Consider the following 26,564-nt stretch of genomic DNA (forward strand, 5'->3'; position numbering starts at 1 on the left):
TATAATAATCTATAAGTTTTACGTAAAACTGAATTATAAATAAGGCACTCAAATTATTAGGATTTTAACCAAGAGCATTTGAAAATTCCAATTTGTGCCATAAGTAATGGTTATTATTATATTTTATTTCTAATACACTCTATATTTCACTTCTTTTGGCATGCACTCTATCCATTTCCCTTGCCTTCCAAAACTCTCCTTCCCTCTACCTCCAGGTATCATATTCCGTCAAGACCCACTTATTAATTTAAAGCTAACTCACATGCCTCTAGCTTTCCTGATAATCTGAACAAGACACGAGGTCTACATTTTTGAAACTCCTAAAGAAATAACTTCTTGTATTTGCCATATTCTGCTCTGACTCAATTAATTTAATATTATTAATTTGTTTTGCAGGGGTTTCACTCTGTCACCTGGACGGGAGTGCAGTGGCACCATCTCAGCTCACTATAGCCTTGATCTCTCAGGTTCAAGTGATCCTCCTGCCTCACTCCCAAGTAGCTGAGACCACAGGTGCATGCCATCATGACCAGCTAATTTTTGTATTTCTAGTAGAGATGGAGTTTTGCCACGCTGCCCAGTCTGGTCTTGAACTCCTGAGTTCGAGTGATCCACCCACCTCAGCCTCCCAAAATGCTAGGATTACACGCATGAGCCACCGTGCGTGGCCTGAATATTATTTTTATATATTTCTGTATGCAGACACAACCACCATATTGTGAGTCTCTTAATATAGGGCTAGGTTACTTGTCTTGGTTTCACTTAGCATAATTCTATTCATACACAATGTATCAAGAAATTATTTAGAATCTGTATGACTTTTTTTTTTTTTTTTTTTTTTTTTTGAGATGGAGTCTGGCTCTGTCACCCAGGCTGGAGCACAGTGGCACAATCTTGGCTCAGTGCAAGCTCTACCTCCCGGGTTCACGCCGTTCTCCCGCCTCACCCTCCCCAGTAGCTGGGACTACAGGCGCCCGCCACCATGCCCGGCTAATTTTTTTTGTATTTTTAGTAGAGACGGGGTTTCACTGTGTTAACCAGGATGGTCTCGATCTCCTGACCTCGTGATCTGCCTGCCTCGGCCTCCCAAAGTGCTGGGATTACAGGCGTGAGCCACCGCACCCGGCCTATATGTCTTAATGTAGACAGCTTCCCCACAACTACTCCTAGGTATGGTGATTCACTAGAAAGACTCGCAGGACCCAGCATATAATGCATTCACACTAATATTTATTAAAGTGAAGGATGCAAAACAAAATCAGGAATGCAAAATGTACATGGGGTGAAGACTGCAGGAAATTAGCATAAGCCCCATGCACTTAATCTCAGTGGAGTCACATAGAACATGCCTAATTCCTCCAGTAACAAATTGTGAAAACACATGTAAAGTATTGTCAACCAGGGAAGCTCACTAGAGACTCAACACCCAGGGTTTTTCCTGGAGGATGATCAAGTGGGGATCTTCTTCCTAGCCTATATCAAAATTCCAGACTCCCAGATAGAAAGTAGATATTCAGCATAAACCATGTTGTTTGTACAAACAGTCTAGGCATAGTGAGCCACTCATCATTTAAGTAAACCTGTGTATCAGTATAGGAAGTGTTTATTATTTAAGTTCCCAGACTCCAACCAAGAGCCAACTTAGCAAGCAGGCTTTTCTAAGGGTAGCAGCCTCAGGCCTGCTTGTTATCTCTTTTCTGCACACCTTGTTAATTAACTGAAAAGAAGGTTATATCTGCCCATAAATGAAAATGAATTTGACAGTGGGCTTATAAAATTGACCTCCCCACACTGTTGGTGTGTTCCAGCAAAGAATTATAAATGACTGCTTAAAGCAGTGGACAAAAATTTGAAACAGGATAGTTATGTAGTCTGAAATTATCTACCCACAAGATACTTTATTAATTTCAAAGTTAAAATTGTAACTTTTCAGCGAAAAAACTGGGCAGATTCTACCATAGTTAAATGATCCAAGATAACATTTTGGATAATGAGATGCAAGTATATCATATGCTCCTTGATGTAATGCATGAGAATTCAACATCAGTTTAGCAATATTTTTGTCAAAAATGCATAATCTTATCCTGAGGAAATATTAGAAAATTTCTAAATTAGAAAAATTCCATAAATGTAAAATATTTCAATATTAATCTACCTCAGAAATGAATGAATGCTTATTGTCCTTAGCTATAAAATTTAAACTTCCTACCACCTATGGTCAGCAGCACAATGGCTTCCCAAGTGTCTCTGTCCAAATCTCCAGAACTTCTGAATAGGTTAGCTTACATGACAGAGGGGAATTAAGGTTGCTAATTAGCTTATATTAAAATAGGATATCCTGGTTATATAGGTGGGCTTAACGTAATCGTGAGAGTCCTTAAAAGTGGAAGAGACAAACAAGCATCAGTATTAGAGCTCTTCCAGGTGAGACCAACTTGATGGGCCTTTGCTGGCTTTAAAGATTAAAAGGACCATGAGCCAAGAAATGCAGACAACCTGTAGTAGCTGGAAAAGAAAAGCAAGAAGACAGATTCTTCTGTAGAGCCTTAAGAAAAAGAACGCAGCCTTGCCAATATCTTGATTTTAGCCTAGTGGAAACCATTCCAGACTTCTGGCCTTCAGAACTACAAGATAACAAATGTGTGCTATTTTAGACACTAAGTGTGACAACTTGGTACCGCACTAATAGGAAATCAATAGACCACCTATACTTCCCAATTTTTGTAGCATTACCTGAGATCTTTTCCTTGAACTTTCTATATACATAGTTGAGAGGTTGGAGGTTTTCTTTTCCCAATGGTTGAACTAATTTAAACTTCCACAACAGTATAAAAGCATTCCCTTTTCTCCACATGTTCTCCAGCATCTGTTGTTTCCTGACTTTTTAATGATTGCAATTCTAACTGGCGTGAGATGGTATCTCATTGTAGTTTTGATTTGCATTTCTCTAATGACCAGTGATGATGAGCTTTTTTTCCATATGTTTGTTAGCCTCATAAATGTCCTCTTTTGAGAAGTGTCTGTTCGTATCCTTCACCCACTTTTTGATGGGGTTGTTTTTTCTGGTAAATTTGTTTAAATTCCTTGTAGATTCTGGATATTAGCCCTTTGTCAGATGGATAGATGGATAGATTGCAAAAATTTTCTCCCATTCTGTAGGTTGCCTGTTCACTCTGATGATAGTTTCTTTTGCTGCACAGAAGCTCTTTAGTTTCATTGGATACCATTTGTCAATTTTGGCTTTTATTGCCATTGTTTTTGGTGTTTTAGTCATGAAGTCTTTGCCCATGCCTATGTCCTGAATGGTATTGCCTAGGTTTTCTTCTAGGGTTTTTATGGTTTTAGGTCTTACATTTAGTCTTTAATCCATCTTGGTTAATTTTTGTATAAGGTGTAAGGAAGGGGTCCAGTTTCAGCTTTCTGCATATGGCTAGCCAGTTTGCCCAGCATCATTTATTAAGTAGGGAATCCTTTCCCCATTTCTTGTTTTTGTCAGGTTTGTCAAAGATCAGATGGTTGTAGATGTGTGGCATTATTTCTGAGGCCTCTATTCTGTTCCATTGGTCTATATATCTGTTTTGGTACTGGTACCATGCTGTTTACTGGTACCAAACCGTACTGTAACTGTACAGTTACAGTAGCCTTGTAGTACAGTTTGAAGTCAGGTAGCGTGATGCCTCCAGCTTTGTTCTTTTTGCTTAGAATTGTCTTGGCTATATGGGCTCTTTTTGGTTCCATATGAAATTTAAAGTAGTTTTTCTAATTCTGTGAAGAAAGTCAGTTGTAGCTTGATGGGGATAGCATTGACTCTATAAAATACTTTCGTCAGGAAGGCCATTTTTCATGATATTGATTCTTCCTATCCATGAGCATTGCTTGTGTCCTCTCTTAGTTCCTTGAGCAGTGGTTTGTAGTTCTCCTTGAAGAGGTCCTTCACATACCTTGTAAGTTGTATTCCTAGGTATTTTATTCTCTTTGTAGCAATTGTGAATGGGAGTTCACTCATGATTTGGCTCTATTTTTCTATTACTGGTATATAGGAATGCTTGTGATTTTTGCACATTGATTTGGTATCCTGAGACTTTGCTGAAGTTGCTTATCTGCTTAAGGAGATTTTGGGCTGAGATTATGGGGTTTTCTAAATATACAATCATATCATCTGCAAACAGGAAAAATTTGACTTCCTCCTTTCCTAATTGAATACACCTTATTGCTTTCTGTTGCCTGATTGCCTTGGCCAGAACTTCCAACACTATGTTGAATAGGAGTGGTGAGAGAGGTCATCCCTGACTTGTGCCAGTTTTCAAAGGCAATGCTTCCAGTTTTTGCCTATTCAGTATGATATTTGTTGTGGATTTGTCATAAATAGCTCTTATTATTTTAAGATACATTCCATCAATATCTAGTTTATTGAGAGTTTTTAGCATGAAGGGCTGTTGAATTTTGTCAAAGGCCTTTTCTGCATCTATTGAGATAATCATGTGGTTTTTGTCATTGGTTCTGTTTATGTGATGGATTACGTTGATTGATTTACATATTTTGAACCAGCCTTGCATCCCAAGGATGAAGTCAACTTGATTATGGTGGTAAACTTTTTGATGTGCTGCCTCATTTGGTTTGCCAGTATTTTATCGAGGATTTTTGCATCAATGTTCATCAGAGATATTGGCCTGAAATTTTCTTTTTTGTTGTGTCTCTGCCAGCTTTTGGTATCCTGATGATGCTGGCCTCATTCCATGAGTTAGGGAGGAGTCCCTCTTTTTCTATTGTTTGGAAGAGTTTCAGAAGTAACGGTACCAGCTCCTCTTTGTACCTCTGGTAGAATTCGGCTGTGAATCCATCTGGTTCTGGGCTTTTTTTGGTTGTTAGGCTATTAATTACTGCCTCAGTTTCAGAACTTGTTATTGGTCTGTTCAGGGATTCAACTTCTTCTTGGTTTAGTCTTGGGAGGGTGTATGTGTCCAGGAATGTATCCATTTCTTCTAGATTTTCTAGTTTATTTGCACAGAGGTGTTTATAGTATTCTGATGGTAGTTTATATTTCTGTGGGATCAGTGATGATATTCCCTTTATAATTTTTTATTGTGTCTATTTGATTCTTCTCTCTTTTCTTCTTTATTAATGTGCCTAGTGGTCTACATATTTTGTTAATCTTTTCAAAAAAACCAGCTCCTGGATTTTTGATATTTTCAAGCGTTTTTCATGTCTCTATCTCCTTCAGCTCTGCTCTGATCTTAGTTATTTCTTGTCTTCTGCTAGCTTTTGAATTTGTTTGCTCTTGCTTCTCTAGTTCTTTTAATTGTGATGTTAGGGTGTCAATTTTAGATCTTTCCTGCTTTCTCTTATGGGCACTAAATGCACACAGGAGAAAGCAGGAAGATCTATTAATTGTGTCCTAGAGATTCTGGTACGTGGTGTCTTTGTTCTCATTGGTTTCAAAGAACTTACTTATTTCTGCCTTAATTTCAATTTTTAACCAGTAGTCATTTGGGAGCAGATTGTTCGGTTTCTATGTAGTTGTGCAGTTTTGAGTGAGTTTCTTAATCCTGAGTTCTAATTTGACTGCACTGTGGTCTGAGACACTGTTTGTTATGATTTCTGTTCTTTTGCATTTGCTGAGGAGTGTTTTACTTCCAATTATGTGGTCAATTTTAGAATAAGTGTGACGTGGTGCTGAGAAGAATGTATAGTCTCTTTATTTGGGGTGGAGAGTTCTGTAGATGTCTATTAGGTCTGCTTGGTCCAGAGCTGAGTTCAAGTCCTGAATATTTTTGTTAGTTTTCTGTCTCATCGATCTGTCTAATACTGACAGTGGGGCGTTAAAGTCTCCCACTACTATTGCGTGGGAGTCTAAGTCTCTTTGTAGGTGTCTAAGAACTTGTTTTATGAATCTGGGTGCTCCTGTATGGGTGCATATAAATTTAAGTTAGTTAGCTCTTCTGGTTGCATTGATCCCTTTACCATTATGTAATTCTTTTCCTTATCTTTTTTGATCTTTGTCAGTTTAAAGTCTGTTTTATCAGACACTAGGATTGCAACCCCTGCTTTTTATTTATTTTTTTTTTTTGCTTTTCATTTGCTTGGTAAATATTCCTCCATCCCTTTATTTTGAGCCTATTTGTTTCTTTGCAAGTGAGATGGGTCTCCTGAATACAGCACACCAGTGGATTTTGACTCTTTATCCAATTTGCCAGTGTGTGTCTTTTACTTGGGGCATTTAGCCCATTTACATTTAAGGTTAATATTGATATGTGTGAATTTTATCCTCTCATTATGATGCTAGCTGGTTATTTTGCCTGTTAGTTGATGCAGTTTCTTCATAGCATTGATGGTCTTTACAATTTGGTATGTTTTTGCAGTGGCTGGTACCAGTTTTTCCTTTCCATGTTTAGTGTTTCCTTCAGGAGCTCTTGTAAGGCAGGCCTGGTGGTGACAAAATCTCTCAGCATTTGCTTGTCTATAAAGGATTTTATTTCTCCTTCACTTATGAAGCTTAGTTTGGCTAGATATGAAATTCTGGGTTGAAAATTCTTTTCTTTAAGAATGTTGAATATTGGCCCCTACTCTCTTCTTGCTTGTAGGGTTTCTGCAGAGAGATTGACTGTTAGTCTGATTAGCTTCCCTTTGTGGGTAATGCAACCTTTCTCTCTGGTTGCCCTTAACATTTTTTCCTTCATTTCAACCTCAGTGAATCTGATGATTATGTTTCTTGGTGTTTCTCTTCTCAAGGAGTATCTTTGTGGTGTTCTCTGTATTTCCTGAATTTGAATGTCAGCCTTTCTTGCTAGGTTGGGGAAGTTCTCCTGGATAATATCCTGAAAAGTGTTTTCCCACTTGGTTCTATTCTCCCTGTCACTTTCAGGTACACCAGTCAAACAAACGTTTGGTCTTTTCACATTGTACCATATTTCTTGGAGGCTTTGTTTGTTCCTTTTCATTCTTTTTTCTCTAGTCTTGTCTTCACGCTTTATTTCATTAAGTTGATCATCAATCTCTGATATCCTTTCTTCCGCTTGATTGATTTGGCTATTGATAGTTGTTTATGCTTCATGAAGTTCTTGTGCTGTGTTTTACAGCTCCGTCAGGTCATTTATGTTCTTCTCTAGACTGGTTATTCTAGTTAGCAATTCCTCTAACCTTTTTTCAAGGTTCTTAGCTTCCTTGCATTGGGTTAGAACATGCTCCTTTAGCTTGGAAGAGTTTGTTATTACCCACCTTCTGAAGCCCACTTCTGTCAATTTGTCAAACTCATTCTCCATCCAGTTTTGTTCCTTTGCTTGCAAGGAGTTGTGGTCCTTTGGAGGAGAAAAGGCATTCTGGTTTTTGGAATTTTTGTGCTTGTTTCTCCTCATTTTAATGTATTTATCTACCTTTGGTCTTTGATGTTGGTGACCTATGGATGGGGTTTTGGTGTGGACTTCCTTTTTGTTGATGTTGATGCTATTCCTTTCTGTTTGTTAGTTTTCCTTCTAACAGTCAGGCCCCTCTGCTTCAGGTCTACTAGAGTTTGCTGGAGGTTCACTCCAGACCCTATTTGCCTGGGTATCACCAGCAGAGGCTGCAGAACAGCAAAGGCTACTGCCTGTTCCTTCCTCTGGAAGCTTTGTCCCAGAGGGGCCCCTGCCAGATGCCAACCAGAGCTCTCCTGTTTGAGGTGTCTGTCAACCCTTGCTGGGAGGTGTCTCCCAGTCAGGGGACTCAGGGGTCAGGGACCCACTTGAGGAGGCAGTCTGTCCCTTAGCAGAGCTGGAGCACTGTGCCAGGAGATCTGCTGCTCTTTTCAGAGCCAGCAGGCAGGAATGTTTAAGTTTGTTGAAGTTGCACCCACAGCCACTCTTCCCCCAGGTGCTCTGTCCCAGGGAGATTTTATCTATAAGCCCCTGTTTGGGCTGCTGCCTTTCTTTCAGAGATGCCCTGCCCAGAGAGGAGGAATCTAGAGAGGTAGTCTGGCTACTGTGGCTTTGCCACCCAGTTTGAACTTCCTGGAGGCTTTGTTTACACTGGGAGGGGAAAACTGCCTACTCAAGTCTCAGTAATGGTGGACGTCCCTCCCCCCACTAAGCTGGAGCCTCCCAGGTCTACTTCAGACTGCTGTGCTGACAGTGAGAAATTCAAGCCAGTGGATCTTAGCTTGCTGGGCTCCGTGGGGGTGGGACCACTGAGCCAGACCACTTGGCTCCCTGATTTCAGCCCTCTCTCCAGGGGATTGAAGGGTTCTGTCTCACTGGGGCTCCTGGTGCCACTGGGGTATGAAGAAAAGAAAAACTGCAGCTAGCTGGGTGTCTGCCCAAATGATCCCCAGTTTTATGCTTGAAACCCAGGGCCCTAGTGGCATAGGCACCTGAGGGAATCTCCTGGTCTGCAGGTTGCAAAGACCATGGGAAAAGTGTAGTATTTGGGCCAGAATGCACCATTCCTTAAGGCACAATCTCTCAGGGCTTCCCTTGGCTAGGAGAGGGATTTCCCAAACCCCTTGCACTTCCCTGGTGGGGTGATGCCCCACCCTGCTTCAGCTCACCCTCCGTGGGCTGCACCCACTGTCTAACCAGTCCCAATGAGATGAACTGGGCACCTCAGTTGGAAATCCAGAAATCACCTGCCTTCTGTGTTGATCTCGCTGGGAGCTGCAGACCAGAGCTGTTCCTATTAGGCCATCTTGCCAGCTACATTTAGATTTTTCAATGCTTATTTCAATATTTCAATAAGGCAGCTCTCTATGTATTAAATTGTTATATTGCATTTAATAGTATTATAAATAATTACAGTGTATATATAACTACAAAGCTTCTCAAGAAGTTTCCGAATTATTGTATCTGCTGTGTTAGTACATATATGAGACCAACTCCTCATCCCTTTGACAGGAATAACAATCTATGTACAATATATTTAGATCCCACTATTTTTTGCCCATATCCTTGCAGACTTGCTCCATTATCTATTGGAAATTTTGGTACAAAAAAACTTGAATCCAACCCAATATATTTGTTTTCTTACAGGTGCTATGCATTTTTATATATTGTATAGAAGAGATTTTTTAATCGTCAAATTTTTTTAGCTATACCAGCATATATTTTTTCTACCGATTATTTTTTTTCTGAAGGAAAACAAATACTGTTCAATTCTCATCTCAGTACTTCCTTCATGTCAGAAGTCATTAACTGTTCCACTATTATATTCTCTATCATGGATACCTATTTTCCATATGTTTATATGCTATATCCTATCTTTCAAAAATTATTGGTTTATAAAAATATTTATTTTTCTGTTGAAGATTTTTGCTGCCTTTACCAACCCCATTTCCATTTTGTTATGCCATTTTATACTGTATTATAAAGTATATTCTGTGAAAGTAGAGACCAGTTCACAGTTGAATTCTCAGTACCTAAAAGCATGGTTGAACCAATAATTGGTGCTCAATAAGTATTTGTTAAATGTATTAATTAATCTCATCATATAATTTTTGTTTCATAGATTGTAGGTTTTTTTCTTTTGTAATTTCTTGGTTGTTAAGCATTTGCTGTCTCAAATTTTCTTCTTTTAAAGGTACGTGCATGTCTTCTTGTAATAACATAGAGTTTAAAAACATTAGGCTCTGGAGTCTAATTGCCTGCACTCAAATCCCACATCTTGTTTTCTATTGATATTTCCTAGAAGATAGATTCATGATTAATACCTGCGTGACTTTGAGTAAATTATTTAATCTCTTGTGATTCAGACTCCTTATCGAAAAAGTAAAAATAATAATTATACAAACTTCATAGTGTTGTTGTTAGGTTTTCATCGAATAATTGTAGTTAAAATTTATTGTATGCTTATCATATGTCAGACTCAGTGCTAAGCATTTTTATATGCATTGGTTTATTATAGTCTTATGGTAGGACAGTCAAATAGGAAACTGAAGCAATGACCAAATTAACTAATCCGCTAAATGTCACACCATCAGTAAAAAGCAGAAGTGGGATTTTATTCCGTGCAGCTCTTCTCCAGAGCACATATTTTCAACCTTACAATATAATTTATATAAAGCACATAAGAGGGTACATAATTCAGAGTAAGCACTCCGTGAACATTTGATATTATTTTCCTTTCCTTCCTCCATATGTTTTTCACTTTCGCCCTTCCCCCTTCCTTCCTTTTTTTCCTTTCTTCCTCCCTTTTGGCTTTAAAACCATTTTTAATATATCTCAGGTTACTTTTTTGTTACCTTACTCATATTGTGTTTAGGGCTAGTGCTACCAGAACACAAACAAAGTATGTGTGGTGTACTTTTTATTTGTTCCTTTTTTATTCATTAATGTTAACATCATTCCTTCGGAAAGTTATCTCAAAGACTGGGTACTGAAATTGTTTACATTTTCTTTCATTATTGGATTCCTGAAGCACGTGGTAAAGGGCCAGAATCACATGGACATTCCATCAGGGAAACAGTTCGCTGTACTCTTTCTTGGAAGTGAGGGGAAAATCTTTTGTTCATTCATTCATTGATTGATTTAACAAATATTGACTGTGTTGACAACATGCTAGGTACTGTTCTAAGAACTGGGGAATATAACAATGAAGTAGACCATGTCGCAGCTTTCGTGGTAATGAGGAATACAAACACTGGTGTTCTGGAGTGAGCTTACAGTGAGAGCCAATTGTGCACATCTCTGCCCAAAGGCACATTCAGTAATGTTATGGTTGCTGCTTGAAGTTGACTGTGATTGATATATTTACACCATGAGAACTGGCAAACTCTAAAGATGAAACCTCTTTATTTTAAAAAATTGATTATTAAACATGTATTCATATGCCAACAGATTAAACCAAAGCATCAAAAGCAGAAAATAAATGTAAAAATGAGGATAACTAGGAAGGTTAAAAAGAAAAGGAATTAAGTGACTACTGTAAGGGATAATTGGAAGGACAGCCAAGAAAGGAATGAGGCCAATAGACCCAAGTTCATGCAAGCTGATTTATTGTCAGTCCTGCCGGGCTACAACCTGACAAAAGCAGAGGAGGGAGCCTGGCTTACAGGCTATAGCAAGGTTTTATAGGGCATAGAACTGGGTCAGGGTGAAGGAAAAAGAAAAGGGTGGGGGGTCCTTTGTGCCAGGTGTCTGACCACTTCCTGGAGATGTTTTTCTTGCCAGTTCTGTTGTGTAAGGTAGACGTCTTGACCCCATCCTGGAACAGCTGGCCTCTGGTCAGACAGATACAGGCAGGTTTGGGGTAGGGGGTTTTACTTTTGGCCTTTGGGGCTTAGGTCTACAGGAGGGGGAAACAGTCCAGTTGGGTGGACCCTAACAACTACAACTAAACTGGAAAGAAGATACAACACAAACAAAAGAAGTACAGTAAATGAGGCAATGTAGAAGACCAGAGTGACAGTATAATATAAAATTATAAATATGCCTGAACAAAAGGTTTAATCAAACGAATGCCCATAAAAGAAATAAGCCCATTAATTAAATGACTGTTATACTTTTACACCTCAAGTGAACTGTTTATAGGTTTCCCTCTTAATTTTGTAGTGTCAGTGAAGTATTTTTCTTCTTGCTTTTTATTTCAAAAGTACTATTTTTTTCTCTTTTAACTTCAACTTTTATTTTAGGTTTAGGGGTACGTGTGCAGATTTGTTGCATGGGTATATTGTGTGATGGTGAGGTTCGGGGTACGAATGATCCCATCACCCAGGTAGTGAGCATAGTACACAATAGGTAGTTTTTCACCCTTTATCCCCTTCCTTCCCTTCCCATCTAGTAGTCCCCAGTGTCCATTGTCCCCATCTTTATATCCATGTGTAGTCAAATTTAAGTTCACTAGCTTTCTTACTATGATAAAATTATGAAAGAAAGCAGATTATAGTTAAATAATCACCTTAACAGTGGAATTCTACTTAATAGTATAATAAATTTCAAATATAATCTAGTGAAATAAACATGTCTACAAATAAAAATATATACACAAGCATATTCACACAGCTTGTTACAGAAAAAAATTTCTTTAGTACAAACATTAAAGTTTGATATTTGCATGCTGCAATCTATGCAATAGTTTCAAAACAATAAACATATGTAGTGGAAAAACATATTGCTAGGGATATCCTACTCTTATATCCTTTCATTCTTATTTTAATAAATGTATAAATCAACGTGTAAAAATGACTACTTTTTTTTTTTTTTTTTTTTTTTTTGAGACGGAGTCTCGCTCTGTCGCCCAGGCTGGAGCGCAGTGGCGCGATCTCGGCTCACTGCAAGCTCCGCCTCCCGGGTTCACGCCATTCTCCTGCCTCAGCCTCCCGAGTAGCTGGGACTACAGGCGCCCGCTATCACGCCCGGCTAATTTTTTGTATTTTTAGTAGAGACGGGGTTTCACCGTGTTAGCCAGGATGGTCTCGATCTCCTGACCTCGTGATCCGCCCGTCTCGGCCTCCCAAAGTGAAAATGACTAATTTTTAATTTTAATTCTAATGTGTGTATTAGAATACTACAGTTTCATTGCCCATACAATCCAAGAGATATTAATATTGTCCCAAACTAGAATGATCAATTTTAATGACTTGTTCGAAAGTGAGAACCACTTTAATGCAACAACACCTTTTATGAAGTCTAAATTAAAAGTTCTAAAGAAAATAGTGAAGACTATTAATAAACAATCTATAGATACATTGGAAAACAAAAGAAGAGTGCTCTTAAAGGACCAGAACACAAAAGGCTGTTAAGGTTGAATAAAGAGAAACAAGACTGCAGGAAATTCTAGGTTAAAACTCATCTAAGAAAGAACTTTCATGAAAATGGAGGCTTTAGAGATGGCTCCAAGATCAGAATTACAATATACAGAAATAGGAGACAACCCAGGGGAGTTATCTGAGGTAAACTGGGAAGCTGATTTTGGATCAGCTGAACCCAATAGTACCCACTACACCTCTGCCTATAAGACCAAGGACACACATGCTGAGATATGGTCCTAAGACCTTGTTTAGACGCAGTTATTCCCATGCCCTCCCAGTCACAGCGAACATATTTCTAATAATCAAACCTCACATCCATCCCACTGGCAAAAATTTAGAAGATTAATGATATCTGATGTTGGCTGACAACAGATGCAGGGAAGCAAATATTTTCATACAGTGTTAGGGATACAATGATAAGACTTATTGAAAGTGAATTTGGGAATGCCAGTCAAATCAAAATGTGCGTTATGTTCCACTTGACCTTTTCATTTCTACAAATATAATTTATTGAAATAAATACATCCATGAGTAAAAAGCCATGAAAGCATTATATTCATTGTAACTTTGTTATAGGAAAAGTTTAGAAACAACATATTTGGCCATGAACAGACAAAAATTTAAGTGAATTATAGCAATATTAATAATCAAATGTGCAATATGATAACATCTTAATAATGGCAAAATATATCCAATGCTTGACCTCTGCCAGGGTCTGTTATAAACTTTATCCCTATTAATTCACTGAGATTATACTATGATTATCTGTAGTATAATCATTGTCCCCATCTGAGAAAATACTATGATTATCACTATTCCCATTTTTAGGTGAAGAAACTGGGGAAAAAGCAAGTAACTGGCACAAGGTCATCAGCAGGGAAGTAGCAAGGTCAAGATTTAAAGTCAGATAGTGTGACTTCAGAGACTTTACGGTAACCTTTGTGCTATAATAAAATAAAGCCACTATAATCAATAGGAAGAGTCTAATTATTCTGACACATAATGGTCTATAACATGTTGTTCATGTCAAAAGCAAAACTCTAATAGAAAAATATCTATTAGTAGGGGTGACTTCTAGGGTCAGGAGAAGATTGTGTTATAAGGTGATGAAAAAGCTTTTACATTTTACTACTTTTTATTGCTTGAATCTTTTTACAGCACAAATATATTCATGTTGTACTCAAATAATTAATATAAACAAAGAACGACAGGATCTATGCATTATTTACATTTGCCAAATCCTAAGAAAACTTTTGAAAGCCACATGCTTAGAAAGCTTCATATTTTCACATAACAGACAGAAGTTAGACCCCATTCTATAATTTAAGAGATTACTATCTACACATGTGTATATGTGATTATCTAGATATGAATTCTTATGGGGTACCAATCAACAATTTCAAATAACACATTTTTTAATTATAAAATTATATCATGGTGATTACTTGCCCCTGGATGGAAGTAGTCACAGGAAACAAGCATGACGGGGGGCCTCTGGGCAGCTGGAATAGGGATATTTCTTGATCTGTGTGCTGGTTGCAAGCATATATTCAGTTTTTAAAAATTCAATGAATTTTATATTTATCCACACTTTTTTGAACAGGAAGGAGTTAAAGCTGCTGACTGGCTATTCATTTCTGACCCTGGGAGAAAATAAGAGGGCAAGTGACCCAATATAATCTCCTTGTCAACATGATAACTGAAGCTCTGGGCAAATAGTCTATTCATATTTCTAGAAAAGTCCTTATCTATGAAAAGTTCTTAACAGAATGTCCCTGGTAAAGGATTGCCTGTAGAAAACATTAATAAATTAAGACCCTAATGATTTATAATACTTGGCTCCCTGGAAAATGTCCCTTAAACTGAGGTATAAGGTGGCAATATTTTATAGACTAAATATTCCTCTGCTGTGTGAGTCAACCAAGCAAAACTCCACCAGGGGACCTCATCTTCTATTCGAACTGGAGACTACATCTCAAACATGGAAAGTGCCAGGGAACTGGTCTACTCGCAGACAACCCCTCAGGGTTGTCTGAGCCTCTTGGTTGCCTGTATTCTTGAAATTATTAGTACATTTCAGAACTGGTAAAGCTTTTGAACCATGTTTCTTTGCCAGTCTGAGACTTTGTGTTAGCACAGATTGGCAGTGCAAGCAGAACTATGCTTTAATCTCATAAATCTTAATGGGCTGGGTCATTTTTAGCAATAAAAAGTATATAAAAAATATACTGAAGATCTAATTACAAGTTGAGTCCTACCCATTGATGATAGGACATTGATGATAGCAAATCTTTGATGCAATGGAATGTGGAGGAAGTACACTTAGATATGAGGGAAATGGCTAAATGGATTGATGAAGGGTGGCTGGAAGAGGGGAAGATAGAACAATTTCTATCCCCTGGCTAGTGCTAATGGTGCTGATAAAGTAAGACCTATAAGTTCCCTTCAAGCAAAGAACAATAAAATCTATGTATTGCTTATAATTACCCAATCCTAAGAAAAAAAATTTCCAAATTCTACTATTCTTTGCTGTGAGCCTTTTCTTTCCTGTCATGGAAGGCATACTTGTACTTCTATGACTACTTGGAATGATGTCCCACTTCTTCACAAAGTAGCATAAACAAGGCCATTGATTACTCAAAAAATACACAAATAACTGGAGGTTAAGATCAGGTGACTACTAAATCCCAAGGATATTCTGTGCAAATTTTCAAATGTTTTACATAAAAATACCAGTAGAAGCCAGGTAAATCATTACTTGCAGGGCTTCTTCACCTGTCTAGGAAATTTCACTAATTTTAGAGCTATGTAAGTTGAAGGCCAATCCCCAGTGTCTGAAAACTTCTGTAAGCAGGTATTTTCATGTGGTATAATAATTAATCTATATAACCGGTAAAAGTAGAAGCATAGCAACCCTCTCCTGAGAGGGGTAAATTCCCTATCCCCTCCCCTGTGAGATAGGTAATTTCCTATCTCACAATGTGACTCACTGTGAGACACATGAGACACATGACTCACAAATGTCACAATATGACTCACAACATGACTCATTGTGAGACATATGAGACATATGACTCACAAGTGTCATATGTCTTTTCATGCTTCAGGCATGGTGTGAATGACCAACACCAACCTGTCTATGTGATGATCAGAAAGACACAACCAATTTAATGTTTCTGGCACAGATAATGAAACACGTGCTACTTTGGAGAGCTTCTGTCTCCTGTTCTCCTTATGTAATGGGAAACCAAGGGAATATTTAGGAGATGATGATGAACCTGCCAGCTCAGGTAATGCAGAGGGGGCTGCATGATGATAAAAAGATCTATGCACACAAAAGAAAGGACCATGAAGAGGAAAAGGAAATAAGAATCCCCTCAACTTAGTGGAGCTCTTTAGATGGTTTATAAAAAGCAGTGTAAAAAGAGAGAGAAAGAATCTTACTGTTTCTACTAAGTTAGAACAACAGTATCCACATTTGGAAGGTGGGGAGCTGCTCTGATCCTCCCTCCCACTTCTTAAAGTGTCACTGCAAGTTCACTCAAATTATTGTAGTCTAGAAAAATCAAATCAACTGATGAGAATCAAGATTCAAAATGGAAAGTACTTAAACAGCAGCCTGAATGTGTTTCCATAGATAAAGTCATTGAGTCTGAAAAAGGTTGGCTGAGAGACTGAGATATTCTTATCCTACCCCAAACAAGCAATCATAGGCCTTTTGCAAATATTTGGTAAAAATCCAGCAAATCCTGGTAAAAAAAAGCCAGGAACTGGTAGGCAAAGCCTCTAAAATGACTAGATAGACGTTTTCAATGTTCAGTAGCACTTATGATAAATCAAGGCAGTGCTATGAAAGACCCAAAGCTGAAACTAGCAGGATTTGGAGATGCCATGTTGGGGGGACTAGCATCAGAATAAGATTAGGAGTGAAGAACATGACTGGGGAGACTTTTCACTGGTTAATGGCCTTTAGCTGAATGCATAATTGGGATAGATATTATGTGCTAATAGAGAATGTTCCCTTTTTCCGTTTTTGTTGGGGAAGTATATTGCCTAATCACCCTTCCTGGAGTTTTAACTGGCCATGCTGAATGGTGACTTTTGGAATTTCCTGTGTTGTCCTAGAATAAATTGTAAACAATACAGAATTCCAGGAACGTACAAGAGATTATTGCCCTGATTAAGGGAATACTTGAGGTATGATTATTGGTTCCCATTAGCTTCCCCATTAACAGAGCTGTCTGGCCAGTCCCTGAAGGTTAACTGTAGATTATCAAGCATTCAACAAGCAGTTGTCCTAATTGCTTCAACTGTACCTGATGTGGTAAACACTGTATAGGATGCACAACAAGCCAAGGAGGATGGCTATGTCATTAGAAACTTGCCTAGTGCTTTCTTCTCCATCTCAATTTCCAGGAACAGCCAGGTACAATATGCATTCTCACAGAATAGGACTCAGTATACATTTACTATATTGCCAGAAGTATGTTTGAATTTGCCTGCACAATTGATAATTTCATGAAGTGGGACTTGGACTTAACAAATATGCAAAGCAAGTTAGTAAATTGATTATATTATAAAAGCGTCTCCTCTCATAAGAATTAAAGAGGAGTTAAGGACTGTGGTGACTCACATGACAAATAGAGCCAGGCTGATGAGCTCAGATAATATCCATAGCCCTTGGAATTACATTGACTGGAGCAACTAGAGACATTTTTTGAAACCATAAAAAATTATCGCTTACAGAATCTGCAAATGAGTAAGAGACCTAGAGATAAATAGAGCTTACTTAGGCTTTTGCAGTTTTTTGTTTTTGTTTTCTTCAATCTAAGAATGCTATTGACCTCTGTTCACAAAGTCACCAGAAAGATAACTGAATTTGAGTAGAGGCTCTGAGCAGAAGAAATTGCTAAAGGATTTTTGGAGGGTGGTGATGCAGGAAGGTCTATTAGGATTGTATGATTTGACTGCACAGATAATATTAGATGCACCCAAAACCAGAACATACACAGACTAGAGCTATCTGCAGAAATGAAAGAGTTCAGTGAAGACCTCTTATTTTTTGAGAACAAATGTTAGGCAAAATAGCTATTCCTAATAAACCATTTAAAAGACAATTGATTGCTTCTTACTGAGTGGTGGTCATCAAAACTGTGCCCTAACAGAAGGGCATCAGATAACTCCAAAGCCAGGGAAACCAACTTTGTCTTGGATGATGTCAGAAACATTCATATAGGGATCAAACAGCGCAGCCAAAGTTCACTCAGAAATTAGAAATGGGATGTTAAAAAGCATACTTTGGGAAGTGGGCAAGTACACAGAAGGGAATCACTGCATACAGGAGCAGTGTATTAGTCTGTTCTCACACTGCTAATAAAGACATATTTGAGACTGGGTAATTTGTAAAGGAAAGAGGTTTAATTGACTGACAGTTCAGAATGGCTGAGAAGGCCTCAGGAAACTTACAATCATCGCAAAAGGGGAAGCAAACATGTCTTTCTTCACATGGTAGCAGCAAGAGAAGTGCTGAGCAAAAAGGGAAAAGCCCCTTATAAAACCATCATATCTCATGAGTACTCTCTATCATGAGAGCAGCAGCATGGGGGTAACCACCCCTATGATTCAAGTATCTCCCACTGGGCATCTCCCACGACTTGTGGGGACTATAGAAACTACAACTCAAGATGAGATTTAGGTGAGGACACAGTCAAACCATATCAAGCAGGTTGCCTCACTGACTATAGAGCCGATCAAATAAAGCCCTCAGCAGACTTTTCCAGCTTAATTGCTGCATGTTCTGTGTCTTGCAAATTGCTCCCCATGAAGCAAAGTAAGTTGTCTGGTTCACTGATGAGAGTTTCTGGATTATGTCACTTGTTTGGAAAACAACGGCAATACACCCTGCAGATGGGAAAAGCTTAATGGAAGAAGACAAGGGCACACCTGCACATTGGACAGAGATGAAAGCAGTTCAAAGACTTTTCACTTATAGCCAATGGCCTTGTTGTTGTTGTCAAGGGAATGGGCATTCATTAAAAAACAAACAACAACAACAACAACAAATTTCATGGGAATTTAGGGAAGAATTCAAGTGTGTCATGTACATAACTACCAGAAATAACTAGTTGTTGACTCAGAAGAGATTTGGAATAAGGCAGATGCTTTAGTCAGATTTCCAGGATTATTATCTGCTTCTTGAAGTGAGCAGGCACTGGGTTCTCAGGCCATGCACTGGCTAATGAGATAAGAAACTGCACCCCACAGTCAGTCAACAGAGAAAATCATTTAAAAATGTCTGTGGAAATCCTACTATTTCTCACGACATGGATGAATGTGCAAGACATTACCGTTAAGTGAAATAAACCAGCAACAGAAGGACAAATACTACATGATTCCACTCATATGAGGTATGAGAAACTCTTAGAAGCAGAAAATAGAATGGTGGTTACCAAAAGTTAAAAGGAGGGAAAAATGGGAGTTCTTCAATTGGAATAACGTTTCAGTTATGCAAAATAAATAAGCTCAAGAATAACACTGTTGGACATCTCTCTCAGATCTGGGTGCTGACTAATGGCCAATATTGAAAGAAAATCCTTGGACTTCTTTTCTCTGAAAAAGGAATATTGGGTTCTTAGTAATCTGTAATCTAAAGAAAAGAAGAGACACATTGCCCTGATTGATACTGTAAGTTTTACTAATGTATGGTGTGTCAAACACTACATCAATCTCTCTATCATAGCTACAAGGTGTATTAGAGGGTTTGTAATTTATTAATATAAGTAAGTGAAAACTAGACTTATGCAAATGATGCTTCCCAGGAAAAGGATACACTTTGAGAGGTTGGATTGAATCCTCCCATTGATTAAAAACATGTTAAAATGGATTGTCCAGAGAAGAAAGTGAATTTGACCTTATAAATATTGCATTGTTCAATTAAGTGTCTCCATCAAATCATATAAAATGTGCAATTGAAGATAAACACTAATTAAATTGAATAAATGTATCAAAAGACTTTTAAATAAATATTTTCACTATGGATATATTTTATTCATAGTCCCTATTAGGTAGTTAAAATCTTGTTGATTTGAACAAGATCTATAAAATATAATATGCATAAAAATAAACTTTCATAACCTTATATCCAGAAATACACATATATAATATTTTAGTCTATTTCCTCCAATTCTTTTGGGGTTTTTTAAGGTATTAGATGCCTTCTTTGTTAAAATATAGTAAAACAAATAATAATAACTAGAGAAATGTGTGGCAAGAAGATATTAACTGAGTTCAGACAGTGAATTGGTAGATACTGTTAAAGCAACTGGCCAGAAATCTATTTCTCCCCCAATACCAGGAGATTGCACCCAGGGGAAATGAAAAGAAGACTGATGATTGAAATGAATGTTCTTGTGAACATAATAATTGAACCACAAGGTAGACTAATGATATTTACTAGGATAAGCCTTCTTTATTTAATTCTTTAATAGGCTATCCCTAAGTATTGCTTATAAATAAATACAGAACATATGAATTTATGAGGCATGACTCCCTGGAAACTGTCATACAAACTGTATAAAATAGAGATATTTTATAGACTGAACCCTCACTCTGCTGTGGTATATAACACTGCAAAACCCTCCTTGGAGGCCTCATCACTTGCTCTGGGCCAGAAGTGAGCATCTAATGTAGGAAGGAGGGTCCTAAGTCACCACTCTCAATGTCCCAGACCTTCTTTGATTAAGTTCATTGATCGCCTATATTCATGAAATTGTTAGTAAGGCATGGTGGTAATAAGTAAGATCTCTGTTTTTAGAAAAGAAATTCAGATTTGATATATAAAATACAATATGCATAAAAATAACTTTCACTTTATATCCAGAAATACACATAAATAATATTTTAGTCCATTTCATACAATTCTTTTGACTGTATTTTTTGACATACAAGTCCAGGAAAGGAAAATAATACTATTTTCAAGGAGGTAACTCATTGTATTGGGAGTGAGAACTGTTTCACTTAGGAAAACATTTTGAGGAGTTCTTTTCATGTAAGAAGGAAACCACTCCCATTCTACCTTACCCTCTAGGGCATACTTATGATGAGTAGAAGAAACAAAATGCAAGCTGAGTACCTTATGAAACATAAACTCTGTACCAGGCACTAAGCTAATTGCTTTATACATGTCAGTCCATTTAATTTTCCCAGTAATCCTGTGAGGTAGCTACTCATAGTATCCCAATTTAAGGGAAAAGGAAAGAAAGATAGGAAGATGCTAAGTAACCTGACCCAGGCCCCACAACTAATACTGGAAAAGTTGGGAAACATATAGGATGATCTCCCAGGATTGTGAAGGTCAGCAACACAGCCGGGAATTGGGCAACTTGAGGGTTGAAAACTAACCAGAATGAAGTTCAGTGAGGTGAATATGGCCAAGGAATTTCTAAAATCTAGTGTGCCTTATATTTAATTTTATGCTAACTTTTATAATACACAAAAAAGTACTCCCCCACCCTGCCTATAACCCCAAGTTGTGAGCAGGAGTCTATTAAATATAACTCCCTTTGTGAGAGATATTTTTCAAATATCAAGGTAGAGGACTTGTAATGTTTGAATTAGTGCTGGGCAGAGAGAAATAAACAGCTATAAGTGATGAGGCAGGAACAGGAATAAAATCATCTATATCCAGGAAAATCCTGGGCACACTGTGGTGGGGGAGATAGGTAGATATTGGATTCTCTAAAATACAAGAAATGGGGACAACTTTATTTTTATACAGCAGCTGCATTGATCAAGCATGACGTGATATTCAATGTGAAAGCAACTATATTTGTATGCTGCTAACCTTTTAAGTCTAATATTTGAAGCTAAATTTCTCCCTTTCCTTTGGGTGAAATTTGGACGGAATAAATCGTACTAGTTTTCTAATTGATTTCTAATAATAAAAATGGTATAGTAATTAATTTGTTCAGCCTAATAATAAATAAAATGTAAAATTTCCAACAAGGATGCCTCGTTGGCTTCTTTTCTCTTTCCTGACTTACTCTGCAGTATCTTCATCTCCAGCTTGTCATTCTCAGCTCCCATCCTCACCAGGATTGTGGGTGAGCAAGTTTAGAGTGGCAGAAAGAGGCAGGGAAAGTCCTACTTCTCTTTTTCGGGTTGTCATGAGGTGTTCCTAGGAATGGACAGAGTTTTAAGCTGACCCTTACTTTTCTGAGTGTTATGATAGCTCCTTGGAGATACCAACTTATTGCTGTGAATTTCTTAACAAGCGTTCTCTTCATGCAGGGCAATTCATCTCTGGCTGCTGCTGGCTCTTTCCTTGGCCGTGAGAAATCTGACAATTCACCTCACTACAGAGTACCAAAGTTAACTCTCACTCACATGTGTCGCTCATCCCTAGCTTCTCCATTAACACTAATGCATCTTTTGTCCCGAAAGACTCTAGGAGTGTCAGTTGGCGAGTGACACCAACTCTCCTTCCCTCTGCTGTCATAAACCAGCCAACCAGATCCTTCCACGTTAGATGTCTCAGGTGTGTCTGTGAGGCAGACCCAAGTCCACTGTGTTCTCCAAAGTATTCGGCTTGTATATTAAACTCTTTGCACATCTCCTTTAATCCCCTTTCCTAAAGCATGATTTGAAGGGCAAGTACACTGACCCCTCCATCTTACGAGTGTGTAGGACTCACTACACATCAACAAACTGTTCTCTCTAATCCTGGGTCTTTTTATCTTCACAGGCTGAGGATAAGTGTTCCTAATAAGGGTTAATGACTCCCCTTTACAATTTCTGTATGGTGGTCTCAATAATAGTCTTGGGGCTTTAGCTGAAACTAAAACCAGAGTAGTTCGATAGTGTTATAACATCCTGTTACATAATTATTAGGAAGATAAACCCCAAAGGCAAGAGTATCTAGGAATAGTCTAGCATGTGACACTCATTATATTTAAGGTTTTGAAATTGGAATTGTACTGAAAAATAGTTTTTTTTCTTTGATGTCATTTAAGGTTATATTGTATTTGTTCATATAAATAAATAGTCTCTTCAAAGTTCACAGCAAGATATGCTCTTTTCAAGGATGATTTTTCAATGGTGACTCTTGATCTGTTATAAGATGTAGCACAATTAATTTAACCTATAACCTGGTGTTAGTCAATTATAAAATTTCCACTCCTTTTTGTATTAAGGTGATATTTTGATGTTTTATCTTTCCTTACATTTATTAGTACTCTCTAGAATACTCTCAGATTGAGAATTAATAGATTTTTAAAACGATCATTTTTCTGCTCTTAACAAATATTGATAATTTTCTCCTAGAATGTTGGTCTTGCTTCATGGTTATTCCAGAGTGCATAGAAATTTCCAGCTAGCAATAAGCCATTAATTTGTTTTGGGTTTTAAAACGTTCATATTTTTGTAGTAAAATATGTTATTTCCTTTGTATTTCTTCTAAGATATTCTTTCTGGCACCATATAAATATTCACATATATTTTATACTATTTGAAATATTTTTCATGTTTTATAACTCTCTCTATATATTGTAAATTATTCATTTAAAAATCCCTATTCAAATGAAACTGACACTTCATTTTTATTGGCTACTTTCTCCTTAATTTATGAACACCTAAATTTACTTCTCAAAGTGTATATATTACATTGAAAAATCAAAGTTGGTAAATAAGCATACATACATCCCTGGAAAATATTAAATATGCATTATACCACTTAGATTGTTGTTACTTCCTACATTTTCAAAATTTGATAGAAAATTTGTCATACCATTGTTTACAATTCTTTATGTACATATGTTTCTATAGTTAATTCTTAAATATTTGGATTGTGGAAAGATAACAGGTTTCTCAATTTCCTATGGCACCTAACAATACCCTATGAGTGTATACTTCATATTAATGTATATGAATGTATATTTCATACTAATTCTCCTGTAACTTAAATATAGCTTTGATATTAATAGTCACTTCTGGTTTAATGCCTGCAACAATTTTGAAGGAAGAATTGATTTCCAGGAGTTAATGATACCTATATCTTTTGGAAAGACCTCATTAAGAGAAGCATAAGGAAAGTACCAGGGGTAGAAGTTAATTCTGAGTCCTTTATAACATGGGACATAACGGGCTTTAAGCATTCTGAGCCCACCTTTATTCCACCCTTAGCTATATATGCTTTGGGGTTTATGAGGTTTGACTCTTGAACAATGTTAGTGGAAATTAGGCACGGGGTATTTAAGCTAGGTAGTTTGCCATTCTTCAGAAATGTACAAAAACATTTCACATTCTCAACCAGGAAGTTCACCATACATTATCTTGTAAGCATTTGTGAAAAAAATGATAGTTGGAATATGGTTGTTCTGGCAGCTTCAAGAAATTGAGGCCCTCCTACTTATTATGAGGCAAAGTCCCATGCCTGAGAGAAAAGGAATAAATGCCAAAAATAACAGGATGATAATTGACATCATCATCAAGGAGAGCTTACATCTGATGGGGCACCCAAAGAGCTTTTATTATCATGGTAGCTTCTCTATTTCTTGTGAAAGAATGTTCTTTCATCTGCAGAAATTGAAAGACCTAAATATGGCTGAGGGATCACATGGATGTAGCTGAGATCCCACTGGGCAGGGGATGGTGAACTTTGCCATTTGCCTCCATATGTTTTTCACAATTTCTGGACTTCTTCATTCTGCTAGGGAACTACAGCTAAACTGCTCATTAAATATTCCACCAAGAATGCTACTCTTCAAAAACTGTTACCAGCTTTTGAAATAATCACTGATTTTTTTAGAACAGTTTCAGAAATTTGCCGGTTCTCTTTCTTAGAGGACTGAGGAGGAGATCAACACTTGTTATTTATAATAGTTTGGGATTAGACCCACTTTAATTTCTTATATAAAACGAGATGTATTTCTTAAACGATTTTTGATAAAATGTATTTGGAAGGCATTTTTTGTTTCTGATAAAGACAACATAAATCATTAATGGGTAATATTTTCTATTAGTTCAACTTTGAAATGATATGGCATAACTAATTTAGTGTCTTTTTTATTTCCATAAAGGAAAGTTTATTGCCTTCACAGATTTTTTTTGATGATATACAATTATTAGATTTTAAATTAGCAATATTGGGCTCCAATGAAGTGAGCCCTCTAATCTTCAAAAATTAGTCAAGGACAGTGGGCCTTGGCTTAATTCGTTTGTGCTGCTATAACAAAATGCCTGAAACCAAGTAAAATATAAAAAAAAGAAATTAATTCCCTCAGAGTTCTGGAGGCTGGAAAGTCCAAGATCAAGGCATTGGCAACTGGTAAGGGCCTTCTTCCCGTGTCATCACATGGCAGGAGGTCAAAGTGCACAAGAGAGCAAATCCTCTTTTGAGAGCCATTTATATTCTGCCCTCAAGACCTAAACACCTCACATTTGGCTCCTCCTGCCAACGCTGTCACATTGGGGATTAAGTTTCCAACATATAAATTCTGTGGGATACATTCAAACTGTAGCAGACCTTAAACAATTTTTATAAATCACATAATAGAATTGGCTCTTAAAATGATGCAACTGCCTTAATAAATCATTTGTGTTTGCACATTCTAAGCTGGTTTCAGCCTATAATATTTCCTCATTCAAAATGCAAATCAAAACCACAATGAGATACCATCTCACACCAGTTAGAATGGCAATCATTAAAAAGTCAGCAAACAACAGGTGCTGGAGAGGATGTGGAGAAATAGGAACACTTTGACGCTGTTGGTGGGACTGTAAACTAGTTCAACCATTGTGGAAGTCAGTGTGGCGATTCCTCAGGGATCTAGAACTAGAGATACCATTTGACCCAGCAATCCCATTACTGGGTATATACCCAAAGGATTATAAATCATGCTGCTATAAAGACACATGCATACGTATGTTTACTGCGGCACTATTCACAATAGCAAAGACTTGGAACCAACCCAAATGTCCATCAATGATAGACTGGATTAAGAAAATGTGGCACATATACACCATGAAATACTATGCAGCCATAAAAAATGAGTTCATGTCCTTTGTAGGGACATGGATGAAGCTGGAAACCATCATTCTCAGCAAACTATCGCAAGGACAAAAAAACAAACACCGCATGTTCTCACTCATAGGTGGGAATTGAACAATGAGAACACATGGACACAGGAAGGGGAACATCACACACCGGGGACTGTTGTGGGTGGGGGGAGGGTGGAGGGATAGCATTAGGAGATATATCTAATGTAAATGACGAGTTAATGGGTGCAGCACACCAACATGGCACATGTATACATATGTTACAAACCTGCATGTTGTGCACATGTACCCTAAAACTTAAAGTATAGTAATAATAATAATAATAATTTCCTCATTCATACATGTTGTATATTAAGTTGCCATATTAATTTCTTGAAAGATTTTTTAATATACTTTCCCACAGTTTAGCATTCTTCTAAGGCTCCTTACTTCTAACACAAAGTCCAAGCTCTTTAATCTGACATTTAAGTTTTTCCACCAACAGGACCCAATTGATCTCATAATTCTTGTCTTTTTCAATTCTTGATAATCAGCTTTTTCCACTAAAAAACTGAAATGATTAAGAATAAACCCATACTCATGATTTTTAAGGAGAACAGCTGAAACACTTGAAACGACATAAAATTCCAATTTATATGAGTTTTCAAAAACAAAAATCACATCTTCAATTAATTAGTCCCATGGAAATATGGTATTTCCATATGATAAGCTATGCTGCATATCCTGAGGCTTTTTGGAGCACCTATTCTAGTCTATTCTAACCTTTTTTACAGAGTTGATATTCAATATTTATATGTTT

The 26,564-nt window shown here is 37.3% G+C and overlaps 1 protein-coding gene across 2 annotated transcripts in view; it reads right to left on the reverse strand.

The window, feature by feature from the left end:
* Positions 1–26,564, reverse strand: part of NPFFR2 (neuropeptide FF receptor 2) — a 127,832-nt gene that overhangs the window by 31,071 nt on the left and 70,197 nt on the right. The window lies entirely within an intron of this gene.

The sequence above is a fragment of the Pan troglodytes genome, chromosome 3, assembly GCF_028858775.2.
Source record: "Pan troglodytes isolate AG18354 chromosome 3, NHGRI_mPanTro3-v2.0_pri, whole genome shotgun sequence".
Classification (NCBI taxonomy): Eukaryota; Metazoa; Chordata; class Mammalia; order Primates; family Hominidae; genus Pan; species Pan troglodytes.